The 13,335-nt window shown below is 39.9% G+C and overlaps 1 pseudogene across 1 annotated transcript; it reads left to right on the forward strand.

Annotated features, from left to right (window-relative positions):
- Positions 1-5,432: 5,432 nt before the first annotated feature.
- Positions 5,433-9,181, forward strand: LOC146492075 (uncharacterized; annotated as a pseudogene). Its single transcript, XR_014872508.1, has 5 exons — positions 5,433-5,815; positions 7,277-7,661; positions 7,819-7,971; positions 8,199-8,282; positions 8,387-9,181. The product of XR_014872508.1 is annotated as an uncharacterized LOC146492075 (transcript).
- Positions 9,182-13,335: the final 4,154 nt, after the last annotated feature.

A 13,335-nucleotide genomic window follows, 5' to 3' on the forward strand; every position in this document is an offset into this window, starting at 1 on the left:
AACTGCTTTATCAGATCCTCCCATAATGGCAATGTGGTTCAGGGCTGCGGGTGAATTGAAAATAGGTTTCTGTTACAGTTCGTAAACAATCTGATAATTTACTTGGCACTGTAGTGAAGGGGGTGGCAGGGTGGAGAGCAAGTGCGAGGGAAACGAGTTAGCAAAACAGAGATGCTGAAAAGGGCGATTGCCAATTCAATGATAATTCTAATCGGGGGAAAATATCTATAAAAAAAACATATTTACATATGGATTCCTGTGAGCTGTTGACAATATCTCATCCTACTATCTGAATCTGTCACAGAGCTTATTCCTCGGTTTTAACTCTGTGGAGTGCAAGAAGAAAGAAAAAAAAAAACCTCCCCTGCACTCAATCTCATCCATGGGCAAAGCCATCACTCATGCAGTCATATTTGAATTAGATGTCTAGACATACAGTTTGCCAAAGGACTACTCTGCTTTGTCGCTGAGGGTTTCCTCGCAGCCCTTATCCTCTATCAAAATGATAGAGTCCCAGAATGGATCCATGACTAGAAATAAATGCGGGTGTAAATGGATCATATCTGGAGGGGTTTCCTGGGAATAGGTGGCTGAAGTCCTGTAAAGTCTCTTTCTCAGGCAAGAAAAGCAGCAACAGGATCAGTGTGTGGTATCATACTGTGAGACTTGACAGAACAACAAAAACAATGACAATGACATATATATGAATCGTTCACTTATATAGTACAGTTATTAACATCACTCGTTTTAGAGATAGAATAAACATCAGTGATGCTTATTCTGAGCATTGGCAGCTTGTACTCTTGTGAGACTTGAAGAATGGAAAGAAAGAAAAGTCCTTCCATGACTTTCAGGGATGACCTTGCACATGTACTGCTGACTGGAGTGTTTCCTGTTCTTTTGTGTCTTTGTTATACAATAAAAAGTATCTTTGACTTACATTAACACAAACCTTTTCTCAGAGCTGTCCGCTGGTTTTAGCAACCCTTTGTCAACTGAATATTGATTCCTTTAACAGTCAGTGTCAAATATTTAGTAAGAATTACTATTGTGTATGTGAAATATCTCATTCTCTTTCAAGGCCCTCACCTGTGGTACTTTAACTTTAACTACAAAAAAGTTAAGGGAACATTTACTTCGCACAAGCTTTTTAAATGAATTCAATTTGAACATTTTCAATGACGAGCATGCATTGAGTAATTCAGCTGGTCCAACTTGAGCCATTATGTGGCCCATTAGTCTGCATGGCCCCCACGTGTCTGTGTGCACACCCAACAATGTCTGGGCATGCTCTTCATGAGAAGGTGGATCCATATTCTGGGGGATCTCTTCCCAAATCTGGATCAAAGCATCAGAGAGCTCAGTTTGTGGCTTCAAATACATAACATCCCAAAGGTTTTCAATGGGATTCAGATCTGGGAAACACAAGGGCTAGTCAATGGCATCAGTGCCTTTATCATCCAGGAACTGCTACCCCCTTGGCCACATGAGGCAGGCCTTATTGAGCCCATTGCAGCAACATAAGGTCTGACAACGTTGGCTAACATGTGGAGGTCTGTGTGACTATCACTGAGCCACTGCTGAGCAAGCCATGCTGGAAAAAGTTAAACACAGCATTACATTCACCATGGCATCTCCAGACTTCCGTTCCTGTTACATGTGCTCAGTGTGAAACTCCTCTCTTCTGTGAAAACAACACAGACCTTCCAGTTATGGTGCAAGCACAGGTCCCACTAAAGGACAATGGGCCCTCAAGCCACACTTTGCTTCCGACTGCTTGGTTGGAAAAATGCACATGAGCAGCTCACTGGAGGTCATTTCATAATAAGCCTCGGGCTGTGTTCCTGTTCCTCCTCACAGAAAGGAGCAGTTAGCATTCCCACTGCTGAGCTGATGCTCTTGTGCAGTGCTGCCAGACTTTCCTGATGTAATGGCCCATCTCCTTCACGTTCTTGACTGTGCAGGGAGACACAGCAAATCTTCTTGTGATGACACATATGAATGCGCCTCCCTGTAGGAGCTGGACTATCTGTGCAATATGAATGGGCTGCAGGTCCCATCTCACACTGCCAGTGGTGACAAGCACACTAGCAATAAGCAAAAAATAGAGAAGAAAATCATCCAGAAAATAATAGTCTGTCTTTTTGGTGGTTGTCTTATGGTTGAGTTTTCCACATTAGCATGCTGATATTTGCTAATTAACACTAAGAGCTAAAGATCAGGAGTCACCACAGTTTTAAGGATTCAGCGTCTGGGCAAAATGAATGCTGGTACTAAATTTTATAGTAATCCTTCCAGTAGTTGTGGACTAATTTTAGTTTGGATCTGACTCATATCTGGCCAGCTGCCAACCCTAGATGAAAAGGCAGCTCAAAATGGTACCTGGAAATACGTTTCAAACACCATAATACATCAGTATTGGCAGGTTAAACTTTATTACTTTATTAAAGTCTATATTTTCCTTCGTGTTGCCGGATTCTGTGGCAAGAGATACTCGATGCTTGCTTGTCAAGCAATTCTGAGCACGAGGAGAGGGATTCTCATTTTTTCAACACTCTTTTGTTTGTCATCTGCAGGCAAGCCAGACTGAATGAAAATCTGTCAGTTAATATTAAAGCATTCTAATCAATGTGTTTTAATTACTACTATGTTATGACCAACATAAAAAAGCACACAGAGTCGTGGTAAAATGGCATGCCCATTGTATACATACATATATATATATATATATATATATATAGAGAGAGAGAGAGAGAGAGAGAGAGAGAGAACATATGGAAGGTCACTAATTATTAATGTAATTATTATGTGACTATGTATGAGCGCTGTGGCAACACATCTCTTGTGCTATATAAAGATCTGACTTCGGAACGAGATCAAACAGTGTGCAGGGGGCTGATTATCATCTGCGAAGTGAAGTCACTCACTGCGCTCACAACACCCCAAGAAAACAGTTAATCCTGGCATCAGTGATCCATCGCTCTTGATTTCCACCCTTTGCACTGATCATTCACCTACACTTGACTTCCACTACAGACTGACGGCTCGCCCACTCTCCTGCTCCCATTTTCACTCGTCTCATCTCGGCGGATATTGAACCTCTTCTCTGAATAGTATAATTTATGCAGTCATCACACTCGCTCTTTCACCTTTCTTTCCAAGAAAATTGGCCAGATTCAGTCTTTCATGTGTGGATGTTTTTGTTTTTTTTTCCTGTTTCTGATTATTCACAATTGTTTACGTGCGTACAAATTTGTAAGCATGAATGCGTGCTCCCGTGGGTGTGCATGCATGTGTGTGCTGGTGGAAGTCAATTAAACAAACAGACACTGTCCTTGGAAAAGCTTTCTGGGTGTCTCAAGCACCTAGCTTCGATTCAGGGAACACTACAGTTCTGTGTGTTCAATTCCCAGCTGTGTAACTGCCTCCATCACACATGCTGGACACAGAAAGGTGGTGGTTGGGGTTGGGGGGGGTAAAAAGATGGAAAAAGGGAAGAGGAGGTTGGAGAGGAAGAGACAACATGAGACAGAAACAGAGACCTAGAAAAGGGAGGAGAGGAGAAGACAGAGAGAGGAGGGAGAGATGAAATCCCCCACACAATAGTGCCATCTAGTGGGATGCCTTTCCACCCATCCCTTCATCTCTTCTTCCCTTTGCCTTTATTTGTCATTGTTCCCTAACCTCACAAGCTCGCACTTCCATGTTTTTCCTAGACACCCTGGCGTCACACATCTCCTACGCGCACACCCACCCTCCATTAATAAGCATGTGGGGAAGTGCATGTATGCCCGATTACTGATTTGGCGTGCTACAGCAGCAGTGACTCGTAGTCTTCTCGGTGTGCTGTGCCCATGTACGGCAATGATTCAAAACAACAAAACAGGACTCACACACACACAGTGAAGAAGTTGTTTACCAGGATAAAAAAAAAATACTTGTTTGTCCCTGCTGTCCCCTTCCCCTTGTTTACTTCTATTTTTCAGTCCCCTCACATTGTTTTTTTTTTTTTTTTTGCCTCTCCAATCCTTTCCTACTGTTTCCCTCCTTTTAGCAAATTCTCCACCTCTCTCTATCGGGCTCTTTTCCCCTCTCTCTCTCTCTCTCTCCTTCGCCAGAGCGCCACCACCCAGACTGTAAACAGCGGTGATGGATTACTAATTGTCCTGCTCTAGTTGCATTGGGGTGGAGACAGCTGTGTGGTTGGGTGGACTGGGATATGGTGATGTCGTGTGTATGCAAATCATAAAATCAGAAGTAAAGAGCAGGGTTGAAAAGGACGTGACAAACACCCATACCTGTACAAACACGTGTGTTCTGGGTCATGCCGTTGCTATAGAAATGAGAAGATGCTATAGGGCATTTTGACATTCACACTGTGTCCTTGATTGAGCTTTTGTAGTTTGATACCTTGCCCATTAGTTTTGCTTTGATAGCTGTAATTTGGCCCTCTGGGGATCTGCTGCAATCTTAAAGCAATAAACTTTGTCCTGCAATATAAAAATAAAGCAGGGCTTTAGTTCACAAGTTTTCTTTTAAGTGCTTCATCCCCCTTTTTTTTAAGATATGAAAAGCATTTTAATAAAGCCTTACCAACACTCACGATCAGTCTCCCTTTTTCTTTGTGGGACACTGGTTGAAGCCTTGCCTTTTTACAGCAGTAGTTTAAATGTCTTGCTGAGAGTGATCAGGGGAAACAGTGGCTGCACATTGGAAATAAAAGCAAACAAAAACTTAGCTGGGTTTTGTGCAGAATCAATTCTCTTTTATCAGTATCATCCCTTGAACATTTGACATTGCATGCACTTACTAAGGTATTTTTCAAATCATACCCAACCTTTTTTAAAATTTATTTCCTGTTGTGTCAAGAAAAAAAGATGAGAAGCAGCTCGTCTCAGTAAGCTAGCTTTAGTAAAGAAGGAAAAGGGAAAAATTGTTATGCCGGCTTTCTTCACGCATACAACAAAGAAATCCACCTGCCCCCACCAGTATTTATTTATTTATTTATTTATTTAAAACTATGGCACTGACCTTCTAGCAAGTCCCTCAGTCACAGTTCTAGGAAGTTACACACCAGGCAGATCTTGCTAGCTTTGGCCGTTGCTCGACTAGCCACCCCCCTCGTTTTCTGAATCTTTTAGTTAGCTAAATCTTCATATATCATCTATAGACATCAAAAGGTTATCATCCCAAGTTCTCTGCGTAGTTTCTCAGTTATCAGCATTTTCGAATGCTACAGTCATGCTAGGGAAAACAATAACTGGACATCACAGCATGGCCAAAATTATTATGAATGGGTGCACTGAAGTTGCAATCTTATTTCTTTAGTTTCTTCAAAGATGGGAACATAATGGTGTGGATCAACCTGCAGTCAAGTGCGGCCTTTGAAGTGATTTTGGTGCATCAAAACAATGATAAAACGGCAATCACTGAAAAAATGGGAATTGGCAGGCTTTTGAATTTGCACAAATGAATTTAGTTAATGCTACACAAGCCTTTCATGTTTCTCTTATTTACATGATTAAATAAAGTACCATTTACTTGATTATAAACAATACTGAGACTACTCATTTTTCTTACATTGATTTAAAGTGACTAAATTAAAATACTAAAACCATTGTAATCATGTTTGACCACAACCGGAAATGATGCAATATATTCAAAGACAACAACTAAATATGATTGGATAATAAGACCTAGAGTCTTATCCAATAAGACAACAACATAATTTAAGGAGAGCGCAATTGACCGCCAGATTCTGGAAAACTGTTTAGCAGCATGCAACCTTTGGCACTGAGTCAGGCATACTGAGAAGGTAAGTAATTTAAATACATTTGTTTTAGTTGGGTACGTTTTCACAGAATTGTTGTAGTGCATGCTATATGAAAAGTAATCTGTAATGTATCTACATGTTGTTTTTACAGTGCTAGCTAAAGTTGGTATTAGCTTTGTGGCTAAAACTGAAAAATAGTATCAAATTGCAGCTGTTGTCGGTCAGATATGGAATTTATGCATGTGACAGAGAGCACTGACGTTTTTGATGGCTTAGCAAGTTAAAACATCACTGAGAGAGCGCAATAGTGTTTGTGTTACTCGTGCTAGTTATGGCTACAGTGGCTAATTAGTCCGGCTGTAACCGTCAGAGTTTAAGAAGCTGGGAGCCCCACAGTGCCATACCCTAATTCTTGCTGCTGACACGCACTCAAGTTATAATAAGGATCCTCCCACCTTAGACGTGGGTTTAAGAACCTGTGCCCATAAATGCCAAATCATTTCTCCATTTAGTCATTGTTTTAGGTGAAGTGTCACTTATTTGACTATTCTATTGGTCAAGCCCAAATAATACAGCAGATATCTACAAGGAGATAAGTTTGTTCAACAGAGTATGTCTTATTAAGTGATGTATTGTGAATTTTCCGACATCGTCCTAACAAAAATTAGGACCCCCCCCCCTTTTTTTTCTACTTTGTGTAGAACATATGTGAGCTGCTTCTCAAAACATTATGTATAAATAAGAGAAAGATTAGTACTTTAAAGAAACCATTGATGCTCTTCTGAACTGGAATAAATACCTTTTTTCAATTAAAATTAATGTTTTTTGTGATGGTGGAATTTTTACCTTTATCATTACAGAAGTCAAAACATCAGATGATGATAGCTTACCATCTAAACTCCCCATCTCTTGGCAATTCTGAATTAGAGGGCTCAGCTGTATCGGCCTTTCTTGTGGATTTAAAGAGTTAAAGACTTAAAGAGGAGATAACTTAAGTCATTAGGTACATATTCCCTGACATTCTAGATGTTGACCTTGGACAGTGTGTGACATAAAGAGTATAACTTATAGAAAGGGAATGGTACTGGCCCAAAGGGCAGCAGGTGGATTGCCAGAACACTGAAAAACCATATCTGCATTGTACCACAGCATATTCTACATTGTGAGAGAGCTTGGTGGCTGGTACAGAGAGCACGACAGAGCTTTTGAGCTCAGCCCAGTATCATCAAGAATATTCACTCTCATTTCACTCTGTGAACTCCTTGATACTTATCCATTGGTTGACTATGAGATTGGATCAGTCCACATTGTGACTTTAAAAAGGCATATAGAAATAAAAGGTGTTCATATAAGTGTAATAGGTTCAGTCGCATGTATTTCCTTAAATAAATTCTTCTTTTTTTATGTCTGATCTTTATAACTTTGACTATTGGGTATGGATAGCTTTATGAAAACTAAACTGAAATGATTCTTTCTGAATATGTAATTCTTTTTTGCCTACAGAGTCCTATGGTCCTAAAGACTGTTTTGGCTGACGGAACCTGTCGAAGGCTCACTCTCTAATGGAGCGCCTGAATCAACTGAGGATCTCATCGTTGAAGTCAAGAGACAGTGTTGTCTTCAGGGCAGTTTCAGACTTCAGTTTATGGATTCCTTGTTTGGGAATGAGTTTCTTAACCTCACCTCAGTTTCAGAAGTTGCAGACAAAGGGACTCTTAAAGCTATTGACATGCCAAAGCCCACCACATGGACATAAAAAAGAGTAACAGAGTTGGTGAAACTCAAGATGGAAAAGACTTTTTCATACAGAAGACATGAAGATGTTCGTGATGCACCAATGGTGGAGGCTTTCATGGCAAGATGGCCTGATCTATTTGATTTCCATGAAGTAAGGTTTGCCTCATACACGGTGTTCTTGTGGTATTAGCCTAAAATGGTTAAGGCACAGTTGTTATTTGACAGCCCATTTCTTCAGCATGAGTGATTGTGGCCTTCTTCCAGGTATTAAACCTTTGAAGCTCATTCCTCTGTGCTCATGTTTTCAGATCAACGCTGAGTTTAAGAGAATTGCCACCATCCCCCCTCAGACAAAGTTCGTGGCTCAGCTGGCTCTCCACTTGGACAACCTGGTGAAGTTGGTCAAAAGAAGAGGAGAGCTTGGACTAATACTGAAAAGAATTGTGTCATAAATGGATAATGTAAGTGATAAAGCCTGGATTTCAAATGTTTTCCCATGATAAATTCTCGCATATTGTATTTTTACATCTGCTTGTTTTTTTAACCTTCACTTATTATTAATTGCCAGTAAACCTATTATTAATTTCTGTGCCTTTACTTTAAAAACATTCATGTAAAGTACACTATTAAAACTTAAATGAAGGACAAGGGCTGAATGAAGATGCTAATTACATACATTTCATTTCAGTGTGAAGATGTTGATGCTGCGTCTGTCAAGGGAGTGTGTATCTACATGGGTGAAGACCCTGGCATGCTTATCCGGGAGTATGTGGTATGTACTTGTGTTTTTTTTTTTTTTCTTTTTTTTCGGACTTTCCACAGTGTGTCATATTACTTACTTGGCACGAAATGACTAACATGGCTTCTTTTTTACAGGGCATGGAAGAACGTGCCATCAGTGAGACTGTTGAAGACACCACTGTTCGAATTTATCTTCTTAAAGAGCAAGCTTCAGCAGATGAGCAAGAGTTGTCCTCGCAGGCATCAGGGTGGCGAAGAATTTGGATAATGTAGCATTTGCTGTGATAATGCTATTTGGACTCATGTATGCATTAAACCTTGCCTACCCTGCTGACCTTCGCTACAACTTTGACGTTTTCCAGAAGGTTTTCATGGAACTGGATGGAGCTAAACTCTCTAAAGTTCTTGCTTTCAAAAACCATCTGTTTCATTGAGAAGTCAAAGACTGCACTTCTGCAATTCTTTGCAGTTTTTCCTTTTGTGTTCAGTAACGTTATACTGCTTATGTTTTTATTGCTTTCCCCTCATGTGACTGCAATGCAGGATGATTTTTCCTTTTGGTATCATGTTGTAAGAAATTTTTACTGATGATTTTTAGCAATATGTTCTAAGTCAACCTTAATGTCCTGCTTACATGTTTAAAATGAAGATTAAAATTCATGTAGGTGTTTGGTATTAGTTATGTAACAATGTCATTTAAGGCTCAACTTAGTTGAAATCTTGTACAGATAAATACTTGTACAGAAGCTGAAACTGTTGTCAAATAATACACAAGTTATATTTGTGTAAATATGTTTATTCATAAAAGCGTGTTGCTTTTTTTCAGGTAGTCTTAATTTAGTTTACATTTTCAATTGTGTAATTAATACAAATGTTATATGTAAGAGATGACAGGATCATCTATAAGCACTTTCTTTTATTTGCTGCTAAGGTCAGTGTTTTGTGATATATTTGCAAATATATTCTCAAACTAAATTTTCTTTTAGTTATTTCTGCAGGCTCTTTAAAAATGTGTTAACAAGTTTATATGGATGTGATTTTGGACTTGTTCATGGCAGAATTGCTGCTTTCACTGCTGTTACAGTTTAATAAAGGTGAATTGTTCAGTAGCACTCAGTCTTTGCCTTTTTTGTCAATAATGATCAGTTAATATTTCAATTGAAAAAATTAAGTAGGATTTAAAGCCATAAGTTGTGTTGCAGGAACATAATTGCAATGTGTTTACATTACATAATATCATTGCGTACCACTGGCAAATAAAAATAAGTTTGTGTTAAACATTAAAATATATTGACATTATGCAATACATTGATATTATGATAACAGATTAATATTAGTACATCAAACATGATTTTTTTAAGTAATCTGATGTAAATAAAATACTTTGATTTGAAAAGCATTAATTACTTGAGGGAAAGTGGAAAATTAAGTCAATCATACTTATTCATATTACAGTGGGGCAAAAAAGTATTTAGTCAGCCACCGATTGTGCAAGTTCCCCCACTTAAAATGATGACAGAGGTCAGTAATTTGCACCAGAGGTACACTTCAACTGTGAGAGACAGAATGTGAAAAAAAAATCCATGAATTCACATGGTAGGATTTGTAAAGAATTTATTCGTAAATCAGGGTGGAAAATAAGTATTTGGTCACCTCAAACAAGGAAAATCCCTGGCTCTCACAGACCTGTAACGTCTTCTGTAAGAAGCTTTTCTGTCCCCCACTCGTTACCTGTATGAATGGCACCTGTTTGACCTCATCATCTGTATAAAAGACACCTGTCCACAGCCTCAACCAGTCAGACTCCAAACTCCGCCATGGCCAAGACCAAAGAGCTTTCGAAGGACACCAGGAAAAGAATTGTAGACCTGCACCAGACTGGGAAGAGTGAATCTACAATAGGCAAGCAGCTTGGTGTGAAAAAATCAACTGTGGGAGCAATCATCAGAAAATGGAAGACATACAAGACCACTGATAATCTCCCTCGATCTGGGGCTCCACGCAAGATCTCATCCCGTAGGGTCAAAATGATCATGAGAACGGTGAGCAAAGATCCCAGAACCACACGGGGGGACCTGGTGAATGACCTGCAGAGAGCTGGGACCAAAGTAACAAAGGTCACCATCAGTAACACACTACAACGGCAGGGAATCAAATCCCGCAGTGCCAGACGTGTTCCGCTGCTGAAGCCAGTGCATGTCCAGGCCCATCTGAAGTTTGCCAGAGAGCACATGGATGATACAGCAGAGGATTGGGAGAATGTCATGTGGTCAGATGAAACCAAAGTAGAACCTTTTGGTATAAACTCAACTCGTCGTGTTTGGAGGAAGAAGAATACTGAGTTGCATCCCAAGAACACCATACCTACTGTGAAGCATGGGGGTGGAAACATCATGCTATGGGGCTGTTTTTCTGCCAAGGGGACAGGACGACTGATCCGTGTTAAGGACAGAATGAATGGGGCCAAGTATCGTGAGATTTTGAGCCAAAACCTCCTTCCATCAGTGAGAACTTTGAAGATGAAACGAGGCTGGGTCTTCCAACATGACAATGATCCAAAACACACCGCCCGGGCAACAAAGGAGTGGCTCCGTAAGAAGCATTTGAAAGTCCTGGAGTGGCCTAGCCAGTCTCCAGACCTCAACCCCATAGAAAATCTGTGGCGGGAGTTGAAAGTCCGTGTTGCTCGGCGACAGCCCCAAAACATCACTGCTCTTGAGAAGATCTGCATGGAGGAATGGGCCAAAATACCAGCTACTGTGTGTGCAAACCTGGTAAAGACCTATAGTAAACGTTTGACCTCTATTATTGCCAACAAAGGTTATGTTACAAAGTATTGAGTTGTATTTTTGTTATTGACCAAATACTTATTTTCCACCCTGATTTACGAATAAATTCTTTACAAATCCTACCATGTGAATTCATGGATTTTTTTTTCACATTCTGTCTCTCACAGTTGAAGTGTACCTCTGGTGCAAATTACTGACCTCTGTCATCATTTTAAGTGGGGGAACTTGCACAATCGGTGGCTGACTAAATACTTTTTTGCCCCACTGTATGTGGGACCGATGTACACAATAAAATCAAGTAAATTGAAAGAACTTTTTTTTTCAGTGATGGCATACCACCAGTCTACCACCAGTTTCAGTTTGAATATGGTCAAGTTACATATAACTTTGATAAATCGGCTACAAACACATTTAGTTTTATCTATTGTCATCTACATTCACAGAAATTCACATTAACTACTTACATCCTAACCAGAACCTCAAAGATTTGATTCAGAAATCCCTCCACAAATGGCAGAATTGCGATTTAGGTGACTCAGGTGCTTGGCAACCTTGCATTTATATAGGAATTTAACCAAAATACAACCAACAAACAGCTAGTTCACTCAAGTGTAGCATTGCAGATTGTCAGTTTGCAAAAGGTTTTCAGATAATGACTAGGAGTGACTGCTGCTTTCAATGGGTGAGGATGTTTCACGTTTATCAATGTTGAGCAACCAGTTTAAATTCAGTGCATTCACAAGTGAAACACCCATTTTTTATAGCAAGAAGGTTTTTCAAGGTGTGATAAAGTCATTACACCAATAAATACTTGAAGGGAACTGGACTTCTTTGTAGGTTCATGAAGACATTCCCCCTCTCATCATGCTTCTTCGGCCACCTACAATGCAGTATTGAGATCCGTTCCCAAGTGTTTCAACCTCACTCACCCCTTGACCCATGTGACCTTAACAAGTCACATGATGCCAGAGGTGGAAAACCTGGGACTCCCCATCAGTCTTTAGAACGGAAAAAGTCTCTCAAATTAGAGGTGAAAAAAAAAGAAGTCCAGTTATCTTTAACCTCAGCACTTACAACAATTGGAGATAAAATATTGGAATTTCAGGAGGGGGACCACGCCTACAAACACAGTTCTTATCAATATATGTTCCCCCAGTTCTACAAGCTGTTCATTCCCATTTACGAGTCTCACCCTCCCTGCCCTTTTCAATTCCTTAACTTCTTCACTTCTATTTAGTACATGGGGATCTGCCAGGCCCGGGAGTCGCCGCCAGTCCCCTTCGAGGCCTTCCCCAAACCGCAGCTCAACTCATGTCTAAGCCATTCACCTTTATCTACTAAAACGCTGTCACACCTAAGATGAGGACGTGGGCCCAGCTAGTGAAACTATATTGAAAACTTTGAAAGTCATAAGCGTGATGGTTTTGATTTTAAATTTGTTTTTGTACTTTGGTTTCCTTGTGTTTCTTTGAGGTGACTTCATTGTCAGTGTCTGTTTGTGCTTGTGTGTTGTAATCATTTTACACCATCTGACAATTTCCAGAATTTAGCATTTGGGCGCTAATATGATCCTATATAATGCTGAAATTTCTCAGTAAGCATTTGAGCCACCGTGCATGCTTGACATTGAGTCTCCGGGTCTCTGGAGGGCTCTGTTAAAAACACAGTTTTTGTTATTGGGTTCTTTTTTTCTTATGCCTCTCAAAGCGTTCAGTCACCACTCTTGGCCTATGGATGGGGGCATTGTCATCCTGGAAGAGCGCACTCCCACCAGGATAGAAATATTTCATTATAAGCGATCACCAGAACAACTTTGTGTTGATTTGTTGTGACCCTCAACTCTAAGGTGCAAAGCAGACTCAAAACACAACAATAAAATGCCACAGGTTCAGGTCTGTGGTAAGCTACATTGTAGAAAATGTAAGAACAAACATTTTGGAGCTTGACTTACAGAGAGAAGAGGCTTTTCTTTCAAGCAAAACTCCTGGTGTACCTTTTTAACTTTAATTGCTTTAGTATCTTAACCTTAATTAGGTTATTTATCTAAACCTTTTCATATAAAGAACAAGTGGAAATGTAATGTCCTTTGCAGTGGGGAGAATATTCAAATCCATAAGCCTAATTGTTGAGTCAAAGTTCTGGGGAAAGTCTTTCTTGTCTTTAAGAAACGATGCAGAACAATTGTCCTTTAAAATTCGCCAACCAACACATTTTACTACTACAGATTGTTGTACTTAGCAGCTGTAAAATCCATATACACTAAAATCTTAATGTCGCTGTAAAAGCGAGCTCGAG

The sequence above is a fragment of the Neolamprologus multifasciatus genome, chromosome 23, assembly GCF_963576455.1.
Source record: "Neolamprologus multifasciatus chromosome 23, fNeoMul1.2, whole genome shotgun sequence".
Taxonomy (NCBI): Eukaryota; Metazoa; Chordata; class Actinopteri; order Cichliformes; family Cichlidae; genus Neolamprologus; species Neolamprologus multifasciatus.